Here is a 9,336-nt window from a genome sequence, read left to right as displayed (position 1 = left end):
CCATGGGATTTTCCAGGCAAGAGTACTGGAGTGGGGTGCCATTGCCTAAAGACCCTCAGTAAGAGTTTCTTGAACTCAGAGGATTCAGTGAGAATCAGCTATGACTTCATAATGTTTCACTCAATTTGTAAAAGCAGAGTCTACTAGATTATTATAACTTAAGAGAATGAGATAAAGCCTCATTATATATTCAGAAAATAGAGCATAAATCACATCAACAGTATTCCAAACAAACACAATAAAATGTTATTCATCAGTTCATCCAGTGCTATGCTATTTATTCTTGTTCCACTCGATCTTGTTTTAGCAGTCTCATTAACTTCTATTTGTCTATTGACTGAAAAGAGTTATGGAAATCATGATTCAGCCCACTGGAACAGCCTGAAAGTTACCCAGGAGTTGAGTCATAAGAGGTTGAAGTCATTGATTCAGTCCTTTTTCACTGGTTCTGGCAGGTTCCTTTTGTGTTGAAGGCATAACTCCAGCCTTATTGCTGATTGCAGAGCTTTCATGAATGCGTATAAGAGTTAAACAAATATTATCTATTATTTTGAAAGAGTTAAGCTAACTTAAGATGGTTAAATTTATCTTTAAGTGGTCATTGTTAATGTATTACTTATGCTTTCAAATGTAAAAAGTCAGATGAGAGTTGAGAACACAAATAATGCAACTGACAAGTAGATCTGGTTATTTCCATGGCAGGCAAAACAAGATAATAAAGCTATTACAAAAAAAAAAGATTTCAAGCAAAATGTCTCTAAGGGTAATTATGTAGACTAAGTGCAGTAATGTTATAATGATATACAAAAATAACTAGCCTAGTTTTTACCATGGAAACAACATTGATACATAACATGATAATCATGGGAAATAATATACATAATATACAAAGAAAATACCAAAACTAGCAAGAATACCAAATAAAGAGATTAAGTGAATCTAGAGTAAGCCTAGATAACTGCAATTTTGTAAAACTCCATAAGGAATTCTTATGTACATCCCAGGTTGAAAACTGTCCTTGAAGATGCTGGATAAAAATTAAATTTTCAAGTCCTTCTGAATTTCTAGAAGAAGACATATAACATCACGAGATTAAACTTTAGAGGAGACACACATAAAGACATGCATATACACTTAAATTTTCTTTTTTAAAAATTTTACTGAAAAAAAATTTAAAAAAAATAAAATTTTTACTGAAGATAGTTGATAGACAATGTTGTGTTACTTTCTGCTGCACCACAAAGTGGTTCCATTATAAGCATATATATTCTTTTTCATATTCTCTTCCATTATGGTTTATCACAGGATATTCAATGTAGTTCCCTGTGCTATACAGTAGGACTGTGTAGTTTATCCATTGGATATATATAATACGTTGCATCTGCTAACCCCAAACTCGCAATCCTTCCTCCCCCCACCACCTCATCTCTCCCCCTTGGCCATCACAAGTCTGTTCTCTATGTCTGTGAGTCTGTTTCAAGTTCATTTGTGCCATATTTTAGATTCTGCATACAAGTGATATGGTATTTGTCTTTCTCTTTCTGACTTCACTTAGAAAGCATGGCTATCATACCCTTTGAAACTGCTCTAAGATTATTCACATGATGCTGTCAATCAAAGTAAAGAGGAACATTAATTCTGCCAGAGGGATCTGAGGAGGCTTAGGAGATGTTTTCCTCAATGAATTAATTCCTCCAGTTTACAGGAGGTTGGATGACTCTCCTTGGTTCCAGTCCCATTGAGTTTCACCTACAGGGAGTTTTCTTTTTCTCTGAGTGTGGCCTGCTGACCTGCAATCCCCAAAGTATTCTGGGTCAGTAAGAAAGCATCAGGGAGGCAGGACTAGATTCTGCAGGTCAGGATAAGTGGTTCTGACTACAAAGCAGTGAAATTCTGGTCATTGCTTGCCACCTCCATTTCCTCTTTACTCGAACGTGTGGCCCAAAGACTTAACAACTTACTGTAAGTTTCCTGATGTTCATAGCTGCTGTGGCTGCTGCTGCTAAGTCACTTCAGTCGTGTCCAACTCTGTGCGACCCCATAGACTGCAGCCCACCAGGCTCCACCGTCCCTGGGATTCTCCAGGCAAGAACACTGGAGTGGGTTGCCATTTCCTTCTCCAATGCAGGAAAGTGAAAAGTGAAAGGGAAGTCACTCAGTTGTGTCCGACTCTTTGCGACCCCATGGACTGCAGCCCACCAGGCTCCTCTGTCCATGGGATTTTCCAGGCAAGAATGCTACAGTGGAGTGCCATTGCCTTCTCCATGTTCATACCTACCACATGCCTTTGTACCATCTCAAGCAGAATAATTTGCATAGTATTTGACTGATTTTATTCACTAAGTGATTAGAAATGAATGGCATTACCCTGATCTTCTGAGAACTCCAACAATTCTGTAAATGCACAATAGAAGGCCAGAGTTAAACAAATCTAGGCCAGAATCACTGAGTGAGCACGGAAAGAAATTCAAAGCCAGGTACTCAGACCTGACTCTTGGGTGACATGTTTTTTGTTTTTTTAAAATTCAATTTAATTAATTTATTTTATTTATTTTTTTTTAATTTTATTTTTAAAATTTACAATATTGTATTAGTTTTGCCCAACATCGAAATGAATCCGCCACAGGTATACCCATGCTCCCCATCCTGAACCCTCCTCCCTCCTCCCTCCCCATACCCTCCCTCTGGGCCGTCCCAGTGCACCAGCCCCAAGCATCCAGCATCGTGCATCGAACCTGGACTGGCGACTCATCTCATACATGATATTACACATATTTCAATGCCATTCTCCCAAATCTCCCCACCCTCTCCCTCTCCCACAGAGTCCACAAGACTGATCTATACATCAGTGTCTCTTTTGCTGTCTCGTACACAGGGTTATTGTTACCATCTTTCTAAATTCCATATATATGCGTTAGTATACTGTATTGGTGTTTTTCTTTCTGGCTTACTTCACTCTGTATAATAGGTTCCAGTTTCATCCACCTCATTAAAACTGATTCAATGTATTCTTTTTAATGGCTGAATAATACTCCATTGTGTAAATGTACCACAGCTTTCTTATCCATTCATCTGCTGATGGGCATCTAGGTTGCTTCCATGTCCTGGCTATTATAAACAGTGCTGCAATGAACATTGGGGTACATGTGTCTCTTTCCCTTCTGGTTTTCTCAGTGTGTATGCCCAGCAGTGGGATTGCTGGGTCATAAGGCAGTTCTATTTCCAGTTTTTTAAGGAATCTCCACACTGTTCTCCATAGTGGCTGTACTAGTTTGCATTCCCACCAACAGTGTAAGAGGGTTCCCTTTTCTCCACACCCTCTCCAGCATTTATTGCTTGTAGACTTTTGGATCACAGCCATTCTAACTGGCGTGAAATGGTACCTCATAGTGGTTTTGATTTGCATTTCTCTGATAATGAGTGATGTTGAGCATCTTTTCATGTGTTTGTTAGCCATCTGTATGTCTTCTTTGGAGAAATATCTATTTAATTCTTTGGCCCATTTTTTGATTGGGTCATTTATTTTTCTGGAGTTGAACTGTAGGAGTTGCTTGTATATTTTTGAGATTAGTTGTTTGTCAGTTGCTTCATTTGCTATTATTTTCTCCCATTCAGAAGGCTGTCTTTTCACCTTGCTAATAGTTTCCTTTGTTGTGCAGAAGCTTTTAATGGTAGTTATCAACATACACGTTACTATGCATTGTTTCTGGATGAAGATATGTGAGACCACTGAGTTTGCAGTGAACATCAGTGAGAAAGCAAGAGTGACTACTAGGAGATTTTTTTTTTTTTTTTGCCATTGTTATTGTTCAGTCACTAAGTCATGTCAGACTCTTTGAAACCCCATGAACTGCAGCATGCCAGGCTCCTCTGTCCATCACTATCTCCTGGAGTTTGCTAAGTTCATGTCCACTGAGTGGGTGATGCTATCTAAATACCTCATCTTCTCCTTTTGCCTTCAACCTTTCCCAGCATCAGGGTCTTTTCCAGTGAGTCAGCTCTTTGCATCAAGTTGCCAAAGAATTGGAGCTTCAGCTTCAGCATCAGTCCTTCCAATGAATATTCAAGGTTGATTTTTAGGATTGACTGATTTGATCTCCTTGCAGTCCAAGGGACTTTCAAGAGTCTTTTCCAGCTCCACAATTGGAAAGCATCAATTCTTCAGCACTCAGTCTTCTTTACGGTCCAACTCTCACATCCATACATGACTACTGGAAAAATCATAGCTTTGATTATATGAACCATTTCCTTCAAAGTGATGCCTCTGCTTTTTAATATGCTGTCTAGATTTGTCATAGCTTTCCTTCCAAGGAGCAAGCATCTTTTAATTTTGTGGCTACAGTCACCATCTGCAGTATTTTAGGAGCTCAAGAAAATAAAACCCATCACTGCTTCCAGTTTATTTTGAATCGGAGGCAGACAGAAATCTCAGAAAAGTATGGCAAAGGACATTATAACTAACCAAACGTTTGAACAAATAAAAGTCAAGACAAAGGAGAGCATTTTTACTGTTTGCAAAAGGAAAAGACTTGAAAAAGCACAGTATTGCAGAAATTAAAAGGTAGCTGGAACATAATCAGGGGAGTTGAGCACAGAGAGGGAGGAGGATGGTAATTAATGTCCTTTTGTGGCCAGAATTACACTGTGATCACTACTAAGAATGATTAATTTCATACTTTATTTGCTTATGTTCACTACATGAAAAAAATATTCACTTTATGTATTTTCCTGCTGGAATTCAACAATTCATTTCAGGAAAAGTAACATTTCTCTTGATCTAGAATGGTCATGCCCTTACTATATCATAAGGGCTATTCTATAGTTTGAATATGAATTTTAAGTTTCCTTTGTGACCCCCTTAACAATGATTATGGAACACATTGTATTCAGCACTTTGACAGTAAATACAATCAAACAAATATAAAATAATAACTGTGGTTCTTCTATAACTTTAAAATTTTTTTTTTTTATCTAGCTGATTCATAAAATCAGTGGAGGCATGAAACTCTTTGACTAGTCTTGTCATAGCATAGCTTTGGGCTTTTCAGGTTTTGTAGATGTTTAAAGCTCCTTATTTCTCTTTAGGGTACCTGTTCAGTCTTCGTTGTCTTCCCTGCTGAGTGTTTTCAGTGCTGCTCTCCTGCGACCTGTGTTTCTCTTTTAGTCCTCCCCTCGTATCCTCATTGCTTTGACAGGATCTCTTTTAAAATGACCCCAAGTTGGCACTCGTATATTTTATTCCACATTTGGTACCTAAATTCATGTGCCTTTTAGCCTAAAGAGGCTAGCTAGCCATTTCAGTTATCCTCAAAATTTCCTGGGTAGCAGTCAGACAAATGTACTTTTTATTCAGTTATACAAAATCTGCATCAAGTGTTCCTAGTAGGTTTTCTTGGTAAGAGAAAAAAAAAGACCATGTCCATATAAGAGAAACAGTAAAGTAAGTATTTGGGATGTAGTTTCATTTTCTTATATTAACAGCTCCATTGAGATACTGTTGTTATATCATAATATTCAAAAACTATTAAAATGATTTCCAAAGTTGGTGAACCATTTTAAAATCCTTCTAGAAATACAGAAGAGTTCAACTTTCTGAGGGGAATTGTGGCGCAGACAGTGAAGAAACTGCTTGCAATGTGGGAGGCCCGGGTTTGATCCCTGGGTCGGGAAGAGCTCCTGGAAAAGAGAACGGCAATCCACACCAATATTCTTGCTTGGAGAATTCCATGGACAGAGAGCCTGGCAAGCTATAGTCCACGGGGTTGCAAAGAGCAGCCAACAACATGACTGAGCAGCCAACAACACTTTTAACTTTCTCCCCATTCTTGCCAACAGTTAAAATTGTCTTTTTTATTTTAGTTCATCTGTGTAAATGAATTGCTGTCTGATTTTGATTTTGACTTGCATTTTCCTAATGACTAATGATAGTAAGGTCAGTTTTCATTCCAATACCAAAGAATGCTCAAACTACCACACAATTGAACTAATCTCACATGCTAGTAAAGTAATGCTCAAAATTCTCCAAGACAGGCTTCAGCAATATATGAAACATGAACTTCCTGATGTTCAAGCTGATTTTAGAAAAGGCAGAGGAACCAGAGATCAAATTGCCAACATCTGCTGGATCCTCAAAAAAGCAAAAGAGTTCCAGAAAAACATCTATTTCTGCTTTATTGACTATGCCAAAGCCTTTGACTGTGTGGATCACAATAAACTGTGGAAAATTCTGACAGATGGGAATACCAGACCACCTGACCTGCCTCTTGATAAATCTGTATGCAGGTCAGGAAGCAACAGTTAGAACTGGACATGGAACAATAGACTTGTTCCAAATAGGAAAGGAGTACGTCAAGGCTGGATATTGTCACCCTGCTTATTTAACTTATATGCAGAGTACATCATGAGAAACCCTGGACTGGAGGAAGCCCAAGCTGCAATCAAGACTGCAGGGAGAAATATCAATAACCTCAGATATGCAGATGACACCACCCTTATGGCAGAAAGTGAAGAGGAACTAAAAAGCCTCTTGATGAAAGTGAAAGTGGAGAGTAAAAAAGTTGGCTTAAAGCTCAACATTCAGAAAACGAAGATCATGGCATCTGGTCCCATCACATCATGGGAAATAGATGGGGAAACAGTGGAAACAGTGGCAGACTTTATTTTTGGAGGGCTCCACAATCACTGCAGATGGTGACTTCAGCCATGAAATTAAAAGACGCTTACTTCTTGGAAGAAAAGTTATAACCAACCTAGATAGCATATTCAAAAGCAGAGACATTACTTTGCCAACAAAGGTCCGTCTAGTCAAGGCTATGGTTTTTCCAGTGGTCATGTATGGATGGGAGAGTTGGACTGTGAAGAAAGCTGAGCACCAAAGAATTGATGCTTTTGAACTGTGGTGTTGGAGAAGACACTTGCGAGTCCCTTGGACTGCAAGGAGATCCAACGAGTCCATTCTGAAGGAGATCAGTCCTAGGATTTCTTTGGAAGGAATGATGCTAAAGCTGAAACGCCAGTACTTTGGCCACCTCATGTGAAGTGTTGACTCATTGGAAAAGACTCTGATGCTGGGAGGGATTGGGGGCAGGAGAAGAAGGGGACGACAGAGGATAAGATGGCTGGATAGTATCACTGACTCGATGTACCTGAGTCTGAGTGAACTCCAGGAGTTGGTGATGGACAGGGAGGCCTGGCGTGCTGCGATTCATGGGGTCACAAAGAGTCAGACACGACTGAGCAACTGAACTCAACTGAACTGAATGATCTTAAGGATCTTCTTATCTTCATTGTAGAGTTGTAATAGTCCTTCGTATACTCTGGATACAAATCCAGATATATTATTTGCAAATATTTTTATTCTGTGGGTTGTTTTTCTCACTTTCCTGTTGATGTCGTTCGAATATTTTTTACTGTTGATGAATTGTTTTTTACATATGTGCATATTTTTGTAACAAATTTCATATTTAGCTTTCTGTTTGTGCCTTTGATGTCATATACATTGTTTAATTCCAGGTCACAAAAATTCATTATCTATGTTTCCTTCTAATACCTTTAGTGCTTTAGCTCTTGAACTTATGTCTGTGGTATATTTTAAGAGAATATTTGTGTAAGGTGTGAAATAGGGGTCTAATGTCATTATTTTGTGTGTGCATATCCAGTTGTCCTAGCCCTATTTTTTTTTAAGAATACTGTTTCTTAAAGTTAAATATTCTTCAGCAACTCTAAATGCAATGCAATTGTGGTAAGTGATGCCCTTCTATGATCCTTTATTTATCCATACATTGTTCCAACTAAAGGCCATCACTATCTAAAAACAATGGTATAGGAAATAGAACTTGTGAAATTTACTGCTTCTTTTATGTATGCTAAATCTAAGGGGGAAAAAGTTTGTAGCTAACTGTTGGTGGTTACTTGTTTAAGTTTCTCTTGATATCCTACTTATATGCATGGGTCCTGATACTATTTGTATTTACATATTATGAAATATTATCTTCATTCTGTGAGTTACAGGAAAAGAGCTGCAGTCCCAAGATTAGCACCAAGCAGTTGACTAAAGCATGTACATTTGAACTAATCTATTTCTTCCATTGCAGGAAGGTCTTTGCAAGATCCACACTGTGATTCCTTTATGCTCCTGCAATATCTATCTTTAACATTTCTGAAGGGGAAATCTCTGCCTTCTTCCTGATTGGGCTCCCCGGGATGGAGCATGTGCACATTTGGGTCTCTGTCCCCATCTGCCTTATATACCTTTTTGCTATCCTGGGGAACTGCACCATCTTCTTTCTCATAAAAACAGAGACCTCTCTGTATGAGCCCATGTATTATGTCCTCTCCTTGTTGGCCTTCTCTGATTTAGGATTATCCATCTCCTCTCCTCCTACCATGCTGAGAATTTTCTTGTTCAATGCCACTGGAATTTCCCCTGATGCCTGTTTTGCCCAAGAGTTTTTCATTCATGGATTCTCAGCTATGGAGTCATCAGTTCTTTTTATCATGTCCATAGATCACCTTATGGCCATCCACAACCCTCTGAGAAACTTCTCAATTCTGACCAGTGCCAGAGTCATTAAAGTTGGCCTTGTATTCACAGCATTATGGTTTTGTTTGTCCTTGTTTTCCCCTTTATTGTAAAAAGGCTGAAATTCATAAGAAAAGCCTTCTATCCCACACCTACTGTGTCCACCAGGGTGTTATGAAGCTGACCTGTACTGACAGCAGGGTCAGTATCACCTCAGATTGTTTATGGCTCTTCCTTCTTTATTATATTTGTTGTGCATTTCTGCACCTTACTTGCTAATCCTAAAAATTGTTCTGAGCATCACCTCACACAAAGGCAGTCTCAAGGTCCTCAACACTTGCATCTCCCACATCTGGGCAGTGCTCGTCTTCTAGGTGCCTACTGTCACCTTGGCTGCCCTTCACCACTTTGCCAAAAATGCTTCTCCAGTTATTAGTGTCACCATAGCCGATATCTTCCTTCTGGTTCCCCCTCTAGTGAATCCCATCGTGTACTCTGTGAAAAGTCAGCAGATTAGAAATCGAATCCTGGTGAAATTATGTGAGAAACGAAGTTGATGGGCAATTACAGCTGCAGTGGAAGCTCCCCTACTTGGCAATTCCTGAGCAACTGTTGAAATCTGAAGATGGTGATGAAAGAATAGAAACTGAATACAAGGATGCACGGTACATACTTGGTGGGCCCATCAAATATCACGTTGTTTATTTATCTAAGCATTAACAGCAATCTAGAGTAGATGTTTTAGGAGTTAGGCTTGGAATTATAATCTTTTTATAACTAAGTTTTCCACCTCTTCGCTGGTTTTTATCTCTATA

The 9,336-nt window shown here is 38.8% G+C and overlaps 1 pseudogene across 1 annotated transcript; it reads left to right on the top strand.

Annotated features, from left to right (window-relative positions):
• The first annotated feature begins 8,127 nt into the window (after nt 1-8,127).
• On the top strand, nt 8,128-9,161 carry LOC147358049 (olfactory receptor 51A7-like; annotated as a pseudogene). Its single transcript, XR_015141405.1, has one exon. The product of XR_015141405.1 is annotated as an olfactory receptor 51A7-like (transcript).
• Nucleotides 9,162-9,336: the final 175 nt, after the last annotated feature.

The sequence above is a fragment of the Bos grunniens genome, chromosome 15 (assembly GCF_055505025.1).
Source record: "Bos grunniens cultivar Pamir isolate PY7600 chromosome 15, Bosgru_T2T1.0, whole genome shotgun sequence".
NCBI lineage: Eukaryota > Metazoa > Chordata > Mammalia > Artiodactyla > Bovidae > Bos > Bos grunniens.
The sequence above is the reverse complement of the archived record's forward strand: the minus strand, read 5'-3'. Positions and strand labels throughout refer to the sequence as shown.